Here is an 18,299-nt window from a genome sequence, read left to right as displayed (position 1 = left end):
AAGTGCTTGAAAGGGTGCAACAAGGAAGAAAAGTTGCTAGTTCTTTGAAAGCAGTGATAAGAGTAAAAAAGTCCCTGCATGACAGCATTGTGGTACTAACTCTAACGTATGGAGATGAAGCTTGGACCTTGTTGGAAGGACACAAGTCATCATGAGAGCAGTGGAAATGAGTTATTCGAAAGGGACATATGGAGCTACATGGAGAGACAGACTGACAAATGAGGAAGTGAGGGAGAGTTGTATGAGGATGTGGATGTGACAGAAACCGTTATGAGAAATACGCTGAGGTGGTTTGGCCATGTTTTATTATTATTTTTTTTTCATGCGAGGAAGAAGTGAAGTGTATGGAGAGCGAGAGACTAACGAGAAGAGTGTACGTGAGTGAGGTGGAGTGGGGGAGAGGGAGGAGGATGCCAAGGGTGAGATGGAGGAATGGAGTGGAGAGGTATATGAAAAGTAAGGGAGGGGGGGGGGAGGATGTGAGCTGGGAGGAGGGCAGTGAAATGGCGGGAGACTGGGCGGCTTGAGGGAGATTTGTTTATGGCCACCCCTTATGTGATTAAGGCATCTGGCAATAGATAGATAGACTTCTTAATATCGAACGATACTTTTTTTTTCTTCATCAGGTAGCTTGTATGTTTATTAATCATCAACGGAATATCCAGTGAAGGATGTCTGTGTACTACATTTGTGTGGAGATCATCCTGCAGTACATTGAGAATGTTATCAGACTCTGTTCATTCCTCTCTTCTCCATATTTCCTTGTTCCCTTCTCCCTTTCATTTTCGTCCCATTTTCCCCGCCAGCTCTGTGCACTTTGTCTTTATTTGCCATTTCTGCTCTCCCTCTCCTTTTATCTCCTTCCGTAGGCCTAACACGCTTCATTTCAATGTACCATTAATCTGCCTTCCTTCGCTCTTGCCTTTCCTCCTTTCATGTCTTATCTGTCTGTGGCTGTGCCTTTCCTTTCGCTCTTCCTGTCATTCTCTTTCCTCTCTGCTTTTTATTCTGTCTTTCCTCTCTCCCTTCTGTCCATCCATTCCTATCTCTTACCTCTACCCTTGTCCATTCCTCTCCCATCTCCCCACTCCCTTCCCTTCCGCTTCCTTCTCTTAGGCTATTTTCTTTCTTTTCCTTGCTTCTTCCTTCTCTCTAGTCCAATCCCTCCTGTCCATGATTTTCCTGTCATCTCTTTTCTACCTGTCCCCTCTGATATCTCTTCCAATTTTCCTTCTCTGCCCCCACGTTCTCGTCACTTCTATCACTTGTACTCTCTTCTTCCAGCTTTATTTCCTCACTCTTCCTTTCCTCTTTTCTTTCCTTTTCTCCTGTCTTCCCATCTCCTTTCCTCTGCTCCCCTTCCTTCCTTTCTCTTCCCTGCCACATCAGCGCTGACTCCTATATTGATTTTTTTTTCTCCTGCTCTGATTCACGAATTTTCCTTTGTCTGGTGTTTCCTCTCTCTCTCTCTCTCTCTCTCTCTCTCTCTCTCTCTCTCTCTCTCTCTCTCTCTCTCTCTCTCTCTCTCTCAGATGGATTGTTTATTCATTCATTTTCTACTTTTTTTACAATAACAGAGCAGAGGAAGGAAAAACAAATGAATAAAAAAAAATAATCCATACACCAAATTACTGGTGTCCTCTGTTCATAAAATATCTGTAACAGTTGGACTTGAACAGCTGTGGGTTGAAGTTTGGAGCGAAACAACTCTGGGGAAGCAAGTTCCAGAGAGATGCAGTTCGGGGAGTGAAAGAATTCTGATAGGAAGAAATTCGGCAATATGACTGAGTGACATTCAAGTCATGAGCGCTACCAGATGCCCGTGTAGCACGAGGGAAGGCATGGAGAGGTGGCACCATGGACGCAACTTCGTCTGAGCATTTGCCATAATAATATCTGTAAAATAATGCAAGGGAGGCAACATTCCTTCTTACTTGTAGGGGAGGTAGTTTTTTTTTGTAATGGCAGGGTTGTTAATAGCTTTGTTCTGAATTTTGTCTATATAGCTGTTTTAATGCAATCTCTCCACATCCATTCCACAAGGGTGAGCAATATTCAAGCTGAGATTGCACATGACTCATTAATTATAGCTAACGGCTCGTCAGTGAAGAAGTTACGTACTCTGTACAATAATCCAAGTTTCTTTGAGGCGGTTTTAGCAAGTCATCTAACATGGGAGGTCCAGCTGAGGGCATTGTTAAGTGAGACGCCAAGAATTTCAGTACTTTTGGAGATGGGAATATTAGTAGCACTGAAGGTAATGTACGAATCTGGCAATATCTATCTATTAGTAAATTGTATATATTTAGTTTTACAAGCGTTAAATGAGACAAGGTTGTTTTTTCCCCATTAACTGATCGTAGATAGGTCTTGATTTATGGAGATGGCTGTACAGAGTTGAGAGGTAGAGATATTAGACTTTGTAAATGGGTGTCTGCGTGTGAATGAACTACGCGGTGTTGATTCATCTGCATATGAGTGGATGGGATTGTGGGTGACAGATAAGAGATCATTAATATGAACCAGGAATAGGGTTGGTGCTAGAACTGATCCCTGCGGCACGCCGGCGTAAACTGAGTGGAAATTGGAATATACATCCTCTACTTTTACTCTTATTTTCCTGTCACTGAGATATGAGGAAATCAAGGAACAAAAGACGTTAGTCCATAACAAGGGAGTTTGGACAGCAGGGAACGGTGTCATACTCTGTCGAAAGCTTTAGAAATATCAAGGGCTACGGCATGAGTTTCTCCATGTAGGTCAGTTGATAGATGGATGTTATGAGTTAGGAGATTGAGTATATCAATGATGGATCTTTCGTGTCAAAAACCATATTGTCTATCACTAATTAAGTTGTTGGATTCAAGATGTTTAACAATGTGTTTATTAATTAAAGTTTCTAATACCTTAACGAGAGAAGATGTGACAGCTATTGGTCTATTATCAGAGGGGTCAGAGGAACTTTCTTCAGAGGAACATACTTCCCTATCTCTATTTTTCCTCTCTTTCCTACTTTCTTTTTTCAGCACCTTCGCATCCGTCTCTCTTCTCTCTGTTTCCATCCCAGTCCGTCCTCTCTCCATTCTCGTTCCCTCAAAGAAATATTTCCTTCCAGCCAACCAATTAACCTCTCTCTCTCTCTCTCTCTCTCTCTCTCTCTCTCTCTCTCTCTCTCTCTCTCTCTCTCATATACTGATATTTCTTTTTCATTCTCGTTTTTTCTTATTCATGTCTTCGTTCTCAGTCTCTTCTTTTCCAATTTTCTTACACCTTCTTCACTCATTGTTTTTTCATCCACTTTCATTTCAGATGGCCTCACTCTTGTCTTTTCTTCTTCTTTTTTTCGCTTTTTCCTAACTCAACTTCACATTCGTTACATGAACGCTTCTTTTTTCTCTTGTCATGGCGACTGTTCCTTATTATTTTGATGCACTTGTATTGTCGAAGCTTCTCCTTCTTTGCGTCACCTTCTCCATACCTTTCCTACCAGAATTTGTTTCTTCCTGTTTACCCCCGGCACGTTTTCATCCTTTTCATTTTCAGTCAGTCCCTCTCCGTTGTTGCTTTCTGCTAGTTCTGTTTTTCACTTATTCATCCACTTTATTTTGTCTCCTCCATTTGCTTCCTCTGTTTTTCTTAATTCTGTACCACGCCTTACCTGGTGTTCCCACTTGCTTTTATGTTCCTTTTTTTCCTCACCTTACGTAATTTCTCCTCCTGCCATTATGTTCTTTTCCTGTATCTCAAGTGCCAAATTCCTTTACTGGTAGCCACTTCTCGTTAGTCCTTCGCCTTTTTAACCCTCCCAATCTCCTTTTGTGGGTTCATCACCGCTTGGTTGTTTGCTCATTCTCTCTTATATTCCATTAGCATATTTTCATACCTTTTTTTTACTCTCCATCTGCCTTCACCGTTTAATCTAACCATCCTGATCCCTCCTTCACCTGCTCTTGTGCCTCTTCCCAATTTCTCCTTCCTTTCGTCTCCTTGTTATTCCCTCTTCCTCTCCAATCCCCCCCCCCCCCACCTCACTCGTCTCCCTCCGCTCTCGTGATTCCCTTCGTAATTTATCTCTTCCCATTATCCTACCTCGCCTTTAGCACTCCCTTCTCTGCGCCCCTTCTAATGGCAATAACAGTCAAGATTTTTGTCGCTAATTACCCCAAATGAGAGCACTCCACGCGGCGTAATATTGATATTTCCTCCTTCTCTCCCTCCTGTCGTGCCATTTTCCGACACCATCTTGCCCCCTCGACTAATTCCGCCCTCTTACCACTGCTATTTATTCTCCTCGATCTTTCTTTCTTACTCCCTCATCCTAGTGATGTTGCAGGCATTATAGGCACTAGTATGTATCTCATATCACAATGGGCAGTATGTAGTGTCTGCTGAAGACATACACAGCTTCTCATTAGGAATGTCAATCCGCATGATGTATATCCACAATCTTGTTGTCCCAGACCATCAAGAATGTCTTAACACATGATGTATCTCAGTCTCTTTGTAGTCCAAACGATACCATGGAAACATACCAGGCACTACATCCCGACCGAGTGGTATAAATTCTCAGATTTCGGAGAGCATAAACAGAGAACCCAAGAATACGATCTAGGGCAGAAGGTAGGAGACAGGGTCAGCTAGGAGGTTTGCCGTCACGCCATGTTACGCTGTCAATCACATTTCGATACAACTGTCTACAATAAACTCGTATCCCAAGAGTGCTGTGTAACTCACCTCGCTTACGATACACAGAGGGGAAAGGTGAAAAAGAGAGAGACCTGCCTATTCACTCCACTCGACGACGCACCATTTTACTAAGCAGCAGCCCACGTTACACTCCACTGGTGATAGAGGGGAAGCCATTAATCTACGATACATCTACAATCTCTCCATCTAATCAAACTCTTCAGCTACGTTCATCGATAATGTTATCTGTCTGTCATCCAGTCTCTTACATCTTACACCTACCGGCCTTCCTATGTACACCTTCCCTCCTCCTCGTCTGCCCAAGCTGCTCCCCTTCTTCATACTCTCCCTCTTTTTCCTCCGACACCTACTCTCCTCCTTCGCCTCCTACTACGTCTTTGTTTCACTCCTCGCAGTTCTGCTTATTGATGTTCTTTCCCCCTCTCCTGTTCTCCCTTTAATTCGTTTACGCCTCGTAGTCCTTCAATGCCACTGCTTCCTCTCCCTCTACCTACATTTTCTGTTCCCTTTTTCTCTTATCGTCTGTGTTCCTTGCGTCTCTTTTCCACTTTCTTTTTCCTTAACGTTCTATGATCTTGGTTATACATTGTAATTATCTCCTACTTACTTTAATGTTATATAGGCCCTTAGCTGTCACTGTTTTTGACTTACATTCCTTCACTATCTTTTTATTATTATGTTGCTTTTTATTCGCCCCTTTCGTATTCTCTCTCTCTCTCTCTCTCTCTCTCTCTCTCTCTCTCTCTCTCTCTCTCTCTCTCTCTCTCTCTCTACGCCGCAGCCTGCCACTCAGATTTACAACAATGGTCCACTCAGCAGTTTAGCCTCAGTAATTGTTGTGTGCATCTGCCCTCTTGAGCTTCCTCTTACTCCACTTGCATAATTACAGCCTCGCTCACTGAAACCACCAGCAGAATAATAGTTTGCTCAGCGCGCGAGTGTGTGTGTGTGTGTGTGTGTGTGTGTGTGTGTGTGTGTGTGTGTGTGTGTGTGTGTGTGTGTGAACAGAATAAACAGGTTCTTATCAACGTAACCGAACTTGCTGGAATAGTTCAAGAAACTGAGGATCAGCCAAAGGGTTAACCTCTTTGTTTTTTGAGACAATAGGTCAGAGGTCAAGATCACAAGGTAAGGGCATAACTTGATGCAGCAAGGTTAACAGCTTATAATCAGTTTAGTACATGCATGTTAAAGGACTGAGAGTAAGAGAGGGACGAAGCGATTTGTTTTTATTTAGTTTAGTACATACATGTTAAAGGACTGAGATTAAGACCGGGATGATGCGATTCGATTTTGAGAACGGTCAGTCATAGTTTGTAACAGGGTAAGGTCAGAGTTTGACCTTTCTGTGTCTCTGTGCGAGGAAAATTACCAAAATCTTTTGGTGCGACTGGAACCATGTAACATGATGGAGGGGCTGAATGTCAACCAAAGACTTAAGCTATTGTTTTTAAGGACAATAACTCAAAGGTCCAGGTCACATGGTAAAGAAAACCTAAGTAGTTACTATCCAATTTAGATTAAATTTGGTGGCACATAAGGTAAAGATGAAAGGATCCAGCTATATAAAATTTAGCCATAGGTTAAGGTCACAGGACAAGGCCAAAGGTCAAAATCACATGGCAAGGTCAACTTATATAGTTATGTCTTTACCATTATCCGTAACACAACAATCACTGTCATCATCATTGTCATAATTATTACCATCACTGTTACAACCAATGGCACTTACACTATCGTTATCCATAACAAGTTCTTCACCATCACAAACACTGCCAACATGTTCCCCTCCTAATACCACTTTCATCACAATCGGCATCACTACTATCAACATCACCACCTTCACTACCGTCACTGCCACTCTCACCACTAACTCTGACAACACCATCATCACTACTGGCACCAATACCACCACCACCTCTATCACCACCACTGCCATCACCACCGCTACACCATTACCACTGCCGCCACTAACATCACACCATCATTACTACCACCGCATTAACCCATTATGCTTTCTCAACCTTATAATTAAATTTTCACCCGAAATATCTGGGTTTATGAGAATGGCGCTGTGTCCATATGATTGTTTTACAGAGGCAGTTACTTGGTATTATGCCAAGGGTGACTTGGAAGCGCGTAAATTTTTGTTTGGATTTTCATTATAAATTACCCTTGTTTTGATTAGTGCTTGAGAAGCGGAGGTTCGACTGGGTAAATATGGATTGGAGAAGGTGGGGGAGGTGGAAGGTGTGTACAAAATATTCACATTAAAAATCTGTGCAGCATGTGAGGTGGTGTGTGGGGTGAATGAAGACGAAAAGGGGTGCAGGAAACAACATGGCGGAATGAAGAAGTGTGAGAGGCTGTGGTAAGAAGAAAGCATATAGTGAGTGGATGAGAAAAGGGTGTGGAGGAAGTTGAGAGACAGAAGAGAGAGTTATATGTAGAAAGAAAGAGAGAGGTGAAAAGATTAGTAAGAGAGAGTAAGAAGAGAGTGGATGAGGAATTTGGAAGGAATTTGAGTGTAAAGTGGAGGGAATGTAAGAAAATGTTCTGGAAAGAGGTAAAGAGAGTTAGACAGGGTGTCCAAGAAATTAGTCGGGGATTGAAATAAAAATGGTAGATTACTATTGGAGAAGGAAGAAAAAAGTGAGCAGATGGAGAGAAAACTTTAAGGAACTGTTGAATGAAAGTAATGGGAGTATAAGTGACCGGGGAATGGCTGGGAGAAGGAGGGATATGAGAAGAGAAGAGGAAATCAGTACGATGGAAGATGTGGAAGCAATTATGAAATTCAAAATGGGGAGAGCCCCAGGAATTGATGGAGTGTGTGGTGAAATGCTGAAGCATGGTGAAAAGATAGTAGTGAAATGGATGAGGATTAGAAGTCAGGTATAAATATTTCCCTGTACAAAGGAAAAGGGGAGAAAGAAGTGTGTGGTAATCATATGGGCATTTGTCTTCTTTGTATAATAGGAAAAGTTTATGGTAAGATACTTATTAACGGAGTTAGGGAAATAACAGAGGAATTGGTTGGAGAATACCAGGGAGATTTTAGGAAGGGAAGAGGTTGTGTAGATCAGATATTCATTCTTAGATCTTTAGTGGAAAAGTTTCTAGAGAAGGGAAAGAAGTTGTATGCAGCTTTCATGGATTTGGAGAAAGCATATGACAGGGTGGTTAGACAAGGATTGTGGAAAGTATTAAGAATATATGGAGTAGATGGGAAGTTGTTGAAGGCCGTGAAGAGTATGTATGAGGGTGCTAAGGCTGCAGTGCGTGTGAATATTGAACTGAGTGAATTTTTCTATTTGAAGGTTGGATTGAAACATGGATGTGTTAAGTCTCCATGGCTGTTCAGTCTGTACATGGATGGGGTTATGAAAGAGGTACAGTACAGGGCAGTGGATGTTGGAGCGGCCCTAATTAGAGAGGGCAGTTTTTGGAAACTCCCTGTACTGCTGTTTGCAGATGGTACTGTGTTGTTAAGTGAAGAAGAAGGGGAGCTGCAAGGCTTGGTGGATGAGTTTGGGAGAGTGTGTAAGAAACGGAATCTAAAGCTGAATGTAAGGAAGAGTAAAGTTATGGTCTTCGAGAGAAATGAAGTCAGTGAATGTACAGGGAGGTTGGTTGAAGAGGAAACGGAAAATGTGAGTGCATTTTAAGTACTTGGGTAGTGTGATGAGTAAGAATGGAAGTTTAGTAGGTGAAGTGCTTGAAATGGTACAGCAAGGAAGAGAGGTTGTTGGTTCCCTGAAAGAAGCGATAAGAAACAGGGAAATGAGCATGGAAGTGAAAAAGTTGCTGCATGACAGTATTGTGATTCCATCTCTAACATATGAAAGTGAAGCTTGAACCTTGTTCGAGGGACAGAAGTCAAGAGTGAGAGCAGTGGAACTGAGTTATTTGAGAGAAGCCTGTGGAGTCATAAGGAGAGATAGATTGACAAATGAGGAAGTGAAGGAGTGTTGCGGTGTGGATGTGGATATGATAGGAAGCGTTAGCAGAAACACACTCAGGTGGTTTGGCCATGTGCAGAGAATGGAGAATGAGAGACTGACGAGGAGAGTCTATGTGAGTGGGGTGAAGGGGAGGGGGGAGAGGGAGGGGGAGGCCAAGGATGAGGAGGAGGGATGGAGTGGAGAGGTATAAGAGAGACGGTGGTGTCACCTGGGAGCAGGGCAGTGGAATGGCGGGGGACGGCGACATGCAGGCGATTTGTTCGTGGCCATCCCTTACGGTATTGAGGCGTCTGGCAACAGATAGATAGACAGTTTTGATCAGGACAGAGATGGTCATTACACACACACACACATACACACACACACACACACACACACACACACACACACACACACATATATATATGCACACACACACTCACACAAATATATATATATATATATATATATATATTTATATATATATATATATATATATATATATATATATTCTTCATCTGTGGCAATCCGCATTTTAATTTATAAGCGTCTGTGGCAATCCGCATTTTAATTTATGCTTATAAACCTCTTGACAGATGGTATTTCTCTCAGCTTAACTGCATCGCCTGGTGTCACCTCGATCAAAAATACCGTGGGTCGTACACAGTTGCCAGTGGGTTAATCCAGCTGCTTTATAACTTTTCTAGAATTTTTGTGACAGAAAGAAAGAGCCGTCTAATATATGATTGAATGAAATTACTAAATATGCCCATTACCGTGAAATATTATGATACCACTGAATAGCATAGTGGTATACTTATACCTATACACTACTGCTGAATACCTATACAATGTTGTCCACCGTTTTCCACCACATACCTACCAATTATGCTTACCTCAATGAAATAACTGACTTATCGTATGGCGTCAGCATCTCAGCTTACAACTTACCATTACTTACCAGTCGTGTTACAGGTTCTGCGTAAAGTGTGGCAATTTAAGGATATCTAAGGGTAGTCACACGAAGCTTCCTATTTACAAGAGTGGTTTGGGGCATTAGGGGGAGAGGTTAGTTGGTTGGGTGGGAGGAAGGAAATATTTCTTGGAGGGAGCGAGAATGGAGGGAGGTCGGAGTGGGATGGAAAAAGGGAGAAAAGAGACGGATGCTAAGGTGCTGGAAAAAGAAAATGGGAAATAGAAGAAGAACAGAGATGGGAAAGACAGAGTTAGGTAGAAAACGAATGAATAAACAAATCTTCAGAGAGAGAGAGAGAGAGAGAGAGAGAGCATTATTGTAGTTTTTTTATTCATTATAAATATCAAGAGTTAATATAATACGAATTATATTGGAGGTTTTCAGCATGATACAGTGGTCACACATAGCACATGGACAGTTGGAACATTCATTTGTAATGTTTTGAAATTGTCTCACTTCCATTTCACTGAAAAGGATACTTATCGTTTTCTTGTTGTTAGCACAGACTATCAGTCCCATACCTTCTTTCCTTCAAATGACTTTGTGCTAGGAATGAAGCTTTTTTTCTTCCCCCTTAGCTGTCATACGTTCATTCATTTTGATAGTTTTTACCTCTCTACACACTTGTACGATGAAGCCTAACTTATGAATATTCGCAGAGTCATTTTTTTTTTTTTTACCCTCCACCTTACAAAGTTAGAGGAGTGTTGTTATCACTTGGATCATAGGTGTCCGTCCGCAGAGTTGGGCAGCAGGGCAGCAAGGCGGCTGGCTGGGCGTAGAGATTTCTTATCCGGGCCAGAACTCAGAAAATGTTCAGTATAGTCACGAAATTTCTCGTAGTTATGGCATATAGTGAACTGGTGCCTTTTAATAGGTAGAATGCCGTATCTTAAGCTTTTTTTTTTTTTTTTTTTTATGAACAAGTAAAAAAAAAAAAAATCCAGAGATTTCAATGTGACCTGCGAAAAGAAACTGAAGGGATTTAGTTTCTGGGCCAGAACTCAGAAAGTATTCATTATAGCATCATGAAACTTCACATAATTATGTGTCTTGTAGTGAACTGGCACCTTTTGATAAATAGAGTGCTGTGTCTTCTATATATATATATATATATATATATATATATATATATATATAGGGGGTAGGGGGATTTCAAGAATACTCCCCCAGTATCCCTGCTTGTCGTATGAGGCGACTAAAAGGGTTGGTGGTGGGTTAGTGCCCCACCCCGTAAAAAGAACTAACTAAAAAAGCGAATAAAGCGCCTCGGACCCGGACGGACCATACGTTGACTACTAAGGAACGGACAAAGGACATTCTTAGGGTGGGAACATGGAATTTGAGAGGAGTGAACGATTAAGTGAAAGAGAGAGAGATTGTTCAGGTGCTTCAGGATGCAAAAGTGGATATATGTGGATTGACTGAAACTAAATGAAAGGTGAAAGGGCGAGAGAATGGGAATATGGTGTAGGTATATGTGCTGGAGTCAGTGAGAATGAGAGGGCAAGAGAGGGAGTATGTCTGATGATAAGCAAGAAGTGGAAGGAGAATATAAGAGAGTATGGAACAGTGGGTGCAAGGATTGTATGGGTGAGGATGAAAGTAGGTATACAAGCATGGGCGATTGTATGTGTGTATGCTCCAACAGAGAATCGAGTGGCAAGAGTGAAAGATGAGTTTTGGGCGAGAGTAGAAGCATGTATGGACAAGTTTGAGAGGAGCGAGTGCTGTTGATTGGAGACATGAATGGCAAAGTTGAGAATGTACGAGTGGATGGAGTGGTTGGTCAGTGGGGTGTCCCAGCTGAAGTAGATGGGAATGGTAGTGCTTTGGTGGACATCTGTGCTTGTAAGGGGTTGGCAATAGCCAACACCTACTTTCGTCATAAGATGATCCACCTGTATACATGGAGAGTAATGAGGAGGATGGATGGTGAACTTGTTGAACGAAAGGCAATGATAGACTACGTGTGTGTGGATGAGCGAATGAGAAGACAAGTGTTGGATGCAAGAGTGTGGAGAGGGTGGGGGAATGGAGTCTCGGATCATCACTTAGTGATGGCCAAGGTAGAGCTGCAAAGAAAGCGGTTGAGGAGACGAAGGGGAAGACAGGGGGAAGCAGCTCCTGTGAGAAGAGTGGAGAAATTGCATGATAGGGAGAAAATGACAGAGTATAAGAGCATAGTGGAAGAAAGATTGGGAAGGTATGAGCTAGAGCAGATGGAAGGGGTGGAAGATGTACGTAAGATATTCACGGAAGAGATAGGCACAGCGTGTGAGGCTGTTTGTGGAGTGAGGAGGAGATGCAAGGGTGTGCAAGGGACAGCATGGTGGAATGATGAGGTGAAACGAGCTGTGGAACAAAAGAAGAAGGCATATGGTGAATGGTTGGCGAGTAGAGGTAGGGGAGAAGATGAGAGAGAGAAGAGAGAGGTATATGTGAGCAGGAGAAGGGAGGTTAAGAGACTGGTGAAGGAGAGTAAGAAGAAAGTGGATGAAGAGTTTGGGAGGAATCTGAGTGTGAAATGGAGGGAGAGTAAGAAATTGTTTTGGAAGGAGGTAAAGAAAGTAAGGCAGTGTGAAAGGGGAAATAGTAGGGGAGTGAAAGATAGGAATAATAGATTGTTGGTGGAGAAGAGAGAGAAATTGAGGAGATGGAAGGAGCACTTTGAGGATTTGTTGAATGTAGAGAGTGAGAGCAGTGTGAGTATAAGTGGTTGGGGAATGGCTGGGAGAAGAAGAGATGAGAGGAGGGAGGGAGAGATCAGTAGGGCGGAAGTAGTGGAAGCGATGAAGAAGCTTAAGCTGGGAAAGGCCCCAGGAATTGATGGAGTGTGTGGTGAAATGCTTAGGTATGGGGATGAGATTGTTGTGGAGTGGATATGGAAGTTGTGTAGATTGACTTGGGAAGAGGGAAGGGTTCCAGAGGACTGGAAATCAGGTATAATTGTTCCTTTATACAAAGGAAAAGGGGAAAGAGAATATGTGGTAACCATAGGGGTATTTGCCTTCTTAGTGTGACTGGTAAAATATATGGTAGAGTACTCATTGATAGGGTTAGGCATATGACAGAGGAGCTAGTTGGAGAAGAACAAGGGGGATTTAGGAAGAGAAAAGGGTGTGTAGATCAGATATTTGTTCTAAGATGTTTAGTGGAGAAGTATCTAGAGAAGGGAAGGAAAGTGTATGCTGCCTTCATGAACTTGGAGAAAGCTTATGACAGAATAGATAGGCAAGGTATGTGGAAGGTATTAAGAATATATGGAGTGGAGGGGAAATTGTTGAGTGCTGTGAAGAGTATGTATGAGGGAGCTAGGGCTACAGTGCGAGTGGATGGTGAGCTGAGTGAGTTCTTTGATCTCAATGTGGGACTGAAACAGTGTTGTGTGATGTCTCCATGGCTGTTTAATATATATATGGATGGGGTTGTAAAGGAGGTGCAAGGTAGGGCAGTAGATGTGAGGCTGGCCCTAATGAATGAGGGTGAGATTTGGAAGCTTCCGGTGTTGCTGTTTGTTGATGATACAGTACTGTTGAGTGAAGATGAATGGGAGTTGCAAGGTTTGGTGAATGAATTTGGGACAGTGTGTAGGAGGAGGAAGCTGAAAGTTAATGTAAACAAAAGTAAAGTTATGGTGTTTGAGAGGAATGAAGTCACAGAGTGTGCAGTGAGGTTGGATGGTGAGGATATGGAGAATGTGAGTGCATTCAAGTACTTGGGTAGTGTGATGAGTAAGGATGGAACTTTGGGGGATGAAGTACGTGAAAGGGTACAGCAGGGAAGGAAGGTTGTTGGTACACTGAAAGCAGTGATGAAAAATAGGGAGGTGAGTATGGAAGTTAAGAAGTCACTACCTGATGGTATTGTGATCCCTACCCTGACGTATGGAAGTGAGGCGTGGACCTTGCAAGAGGGGAACAAGTCAAGAGTGAGAGCAGTGGAAATGAGTTACTTGAGAGGAGCACGTGGAGTGACGTGGAGGGATAGGTTGACGAATGAAGAAGTGAAGGAACGTTGTGGGGTAGATGTGGATGTGGTTGAGAAGATTAGGAGAAATACACTGAGGTGGTTTGGGCATGTGGAGAGAATGGAGAATGAAAGACTAAGAGGGTGTATGTAGGTGAGGTGGAGGGAGGGAGAGGGAGGGGTAGACCGAGGATGAGGTGGAGGGATGGAGTTGAGAGGTATATGAGGGAGGGGGGGGTGAGTTGGGGGGAGGGTAGTCAAATGGTGGGTGACAGAGTGACTTGGAGGCGTTTTGTCTGCAGCCACCCTTTGCGGGATTAGGGCGTCGGGCTATATATATATATATATATATATATATATATATATATATATATATTAATGAAAAAGTAAAAAAGAATCCAGAGATTTCAATGTGGTTTGTACAAGGTATATGAAGGGCCTAGGTTATGTGTCCTCAAGGCGTTCTTCTTATGGCCATCTTTAACCCCTTAACCACGGGGCATCAATTTCGTGACGCTCGACCACAATGGATCATACCGCGGGGCGTCACTTTTGTGATTCTGTGTTATTTTGAATTATCCCGGGCTCTCAAGTGGTGGCTTGTATCATCTATCAGTACTGCCAATGTCCAACACTAGTCAGCACTCCAAATCTCATCTGTACTCCCATCCATTGTTGACAATTTAGCGATTTTACCCCCTTCGTGACTCCCCTCCCTACCTGCCCTCCATTACCCTCTCCTCTCACCTCCCACGCCGCGCTGCGCTACGCAAATTTCCCCCTGATTTTTCCAAATTTCATCCATTGAAATTAGGCCTATGCCCTATACTTATACAAAATAATATATATATATAAAAAAAAAAAACAGGTAAGTGATAGTGTTATACACCAGAAATTGGCTAATTATCACGTGACAAAACCTCACGTGCATTTATTCGCTACATTACCACGGTAATTTCCCCTTTGATTTATGCCTTGTAATCGATGTCTGTAATAAAAATATATATCAGAAAGGAAGGGAGAATCCTAACTGACATTTACATTCACCTGGAACTACCTATTTCTTTATTTATTGCCGAGATTTTCTACCTATAAAAAATTAGCCTGTAAGTTAGCAGCAGTCAGCCTAAAGTGTCATTGTCAACCCTTCCCTTCTCAGATAAGCTGCGGCATTTAGTTCCTTGTCCTCCACTGTAGAGAAACCATGTCGCACTCGCGCCCCGCCATTCCTGCCGCTTCTGCGCCCATTGCAAAGGCCCCCGTGACCTCTACTCCTAAGAAAAGTGGTGAGGCAAGCAGGAAAGGCCTTAGTGATTCTGCAGTGGCACATGAACTGGCAGAATTGTCCATGATAATGATGGACAGTGACTATGACGATTCGGGTGAATTGTGTGATGAGCCGGGTGAGGTTATCGCGCCAGAAACAGCAACAACGAGTGCTACAATAAGTGAATCAGTGTCTAGCTCCAAGGGAAAGGAGCCTTTAGTGCAGCAAGGACAAGAATTTGGGAAGGGAGTGAAAAGGCGGTGTGTTAGCCCCAGAACAATGCCCCCACGTGACCCAGCCCGCCATGAGTCATGAGTGCATTCACCTCCCCGTTCCCCAAGCCCCACTTTACTCATCTCTTCATCATCGTCGGCTGAGTTATCTCCGGAGTCTTCGTCGTCAGAGTCACCACCAGCATCAACAGTGAAGGTAGGCCGTAGAGGTAGAGGTAAATCAAGGAGAGTGAAAAGTAGTGTAGCTAGTAGGGTAAGGGCTGCTAGTGCTGTACGGCAACCTAGGGTCAGTGAGAGTGACCTTGACCGAGATAAACCTCCCTCACAGCCAACCTCCACCACCACCACCACCACCCGCCCTACACCGCCACGACAGGGAATCCTGGACGCCTTCGCGTGGACGGAAGGGTCAGATTTTGTCCCCGAAAATCTAGTTTTTGATGAGAGCTCCTCAGGAGTTCAGCCTGCCTTCACTATGGACGAAAATGCTGAGTGTGTCGACTACCTTTTGGCCTTCCTAGATGACGAAGTCATGCAGTACATATGTGATGAAACCAACAGGTATGAATCACAATGTGCTGCAAGTGGTACAGGTGCAGCCAAGATGCAACAGTGGTCCATACTGGGAGTGCAGGAGCTGTATGTGTTCTTTGCCCTCATGCTTCTCATGCCACACTCCAAGAAGCATGAGTTGGAAGAATACTGGTCCATGGTCCCCTTACTACCCTCACCCACCTTCAATAAGTACATGGCCAGAGTTTTTTCTCTGCCATATTACTTACTTTCCACGCGTCTTGGTCTCCTGTGCAACTCTTCACACCCCTAGTCGTGTCACCCGTAGAATAGTCCTCCTACACTTTTTTTATTCTGTTTTCTGTATTCTTCCATTTCCTTTCTCACCGCATCGCACAACAGTTATCCTGTCTCTTGCACGGCCTTTTATAGTTTTTCTTCCTCGTCTCCTTTCAATATCACTTTTCCTTGCACCACATAGCCACTTGCATGGTTTTAGGCCACAAGGATGCTGGTAGTAATGTCATTGACGATTTTCGTAGTTTCAGCAAAAATCGGGTGTTAAATGGATAAATATCGTGTGGAAACAGCTTTGGCATAATACTGAGTTTTGTCAAGCAGTGTTATCATTCGTTTCAGACGAAAATAAGGAAAATAATGAACAATTTGTCGAACAATGTGAAAAGATGATTGGTTTTCGATAACGTACTTTTTTTTAACATTGACGGCTAAATCGAAACATAATGTTGTTCAGGAAGTTCGTAATATTTTATTAAAATTACTTTCATACAATAATTATGTATTTCAAATATAATTTATGCTTATACTACGAAAAACTATCATTGCCAATTTTTGTTTTCAAATTCCTTGTGGCCCCCAAACTCGCAGGTGGCCAGTTCACCATCCTTCGTCACTCTCCAGTACATTCCTCATACTACATCACACTTTTAACCATTGCCTTCCCTCCCTCTTCCGGTGTTTCGTTTTCGCTCACATTTTGGCCTAAATTACAGGGAAGCTAATGAGGTTCATGCCTCAGGCTCCAAGCTTGTGCTAGCACTTTTAAATAAATAAACATTTTTTTTCCGAAATGGACAGCGAAGACCTTAAGTTTTTCTTTTATTCACATACGAAATTAATTCACATACGAAAAATTCATTTTCATTTATCTTAAGCGATATAGTTTTGCCTTTTCTGTATAAATGAATGCAAAATAATTTGCAACAATTAACAATATTTGTTTGTTAGATTTTAATAACTGGAAAATACAATGGCAACGTTTTTCTCTTGTTTTCTGTGACACTGTGACATAGAGCAATTGCTTATTAGTGTATGTATGTACGTAAATGTAGATCGTTAACAGGGTCTGGTGTTAGAACAAGTGCTTGTAGGCCCTTCGGGCCCCTCGCACTTGCTCCGGCGGAGGGCTCTCGCGCTGCGCGCTCTCTTTCTTGTGCTTCGCATTCATTTCCTCTTTCTTCTCACTCGTTTCTTCGCGCTTCGCGCGCGTTGCGATCGTTTCAGGTAATCCGAGTCAAATTATGTTCTGTTCTAGTCTAACGTCATCACAATCGGCCGTCAAGGCGGCATCGAGGGCCCATGATGGTCCGTTTATGTGCTGTTCTAGTCTAATGTTGTCACTTGGATTTTTTGCAGCTAACCAATTGATAGTGTTATTTGCAGCTTCGGGAATAGAACGCAAGTTGTCCGAAAGCAAGTCCGAAATACACACAGACACACGGCTACTGCTATAGTATACAGTATTTTAGTTGTAGCTATGGGCAGAAATTCTACGGAGATCCTATGCCGGGCGCTGGGAGCGGCGTTTTTTGGCCAAAATGTGATCGCGATTTTTGTGACAATTTTGATGCGATATGAATGTGTAGTTTCAGCTGCCCAGAGTAGACACACACACACACACACACACACACACACACACACACACACACACACACACCGCTCGCTGGTGCAGTGGTAACGTTCTCGCCTGCCAAGTGGTGGACGGGAGTTCGCGCCTCGCTCAGGTTGCGAAAAGTTTCACTGACGAAGTGGGTGGTTACTGTCCCCCTTGAGCAAGGGGACGGGTGTGTGCTTGTGTGAAGGTCACAGCCTTGCCCTTAGATCGGACTATATGAGCTCTCAGCTCCCTTCCGGGAGGGTAAAAGCTGACGATCACGACCATCAAGTGATACTGACCGACCCGGCGAATTACACACACACACACGCGGCTAGTGCTATAGTATATTAGATTTGCCGCATGTCTTAAATGCTCCTAGGCCGCACCTAACTTTCATCCTTCTCTTATAACCCGTCTGTTGCAATTCATCTTTGTCCCCCCCCCCCAGCTAGCTCCCCTGTCCACTCTGTCAGCTAACCTCTAACCAGTCACACTCACTTCACCTTGCTTTCCTCAACCATACTTCCTTCACGGTATGCTATCACTTGGCACGTACCTGTGGTTTAATGCCTTATGACTTTGTTAGTCAATAAAACAACAATATGTATGAATATTCAGAAAGGTAATATCCGTACGACAGGAATATCCATTTTTGTTTTCGGCGCACTAGGGCTGTATATATATATATATATATATATATATATATATATATATATATATATATATATATATATATATATCACATTGGATCCCAGAGCTGCTGGGCGAGGCACTGTACTGGGAGGGTACTAAG

The sequence above is a fragment of the Coenobita brevimanus genome, chromosome 104, assembly GCF_032717465.1.
Source record: "Coenobita brevimanus isolate Jiangsu-jjx chromosome 104, ASM3271746v2, whole genome shotgun sequence".
Lineage (NCBI taxonomy): Eukaryota > Metazoa > Arthropoda > Malacostraca > Decapoda > Coenobitidae > Coenobita > Coenobita brevimanus.
This window is presented reverse-complemented; position numbering follows the sequence as displayed.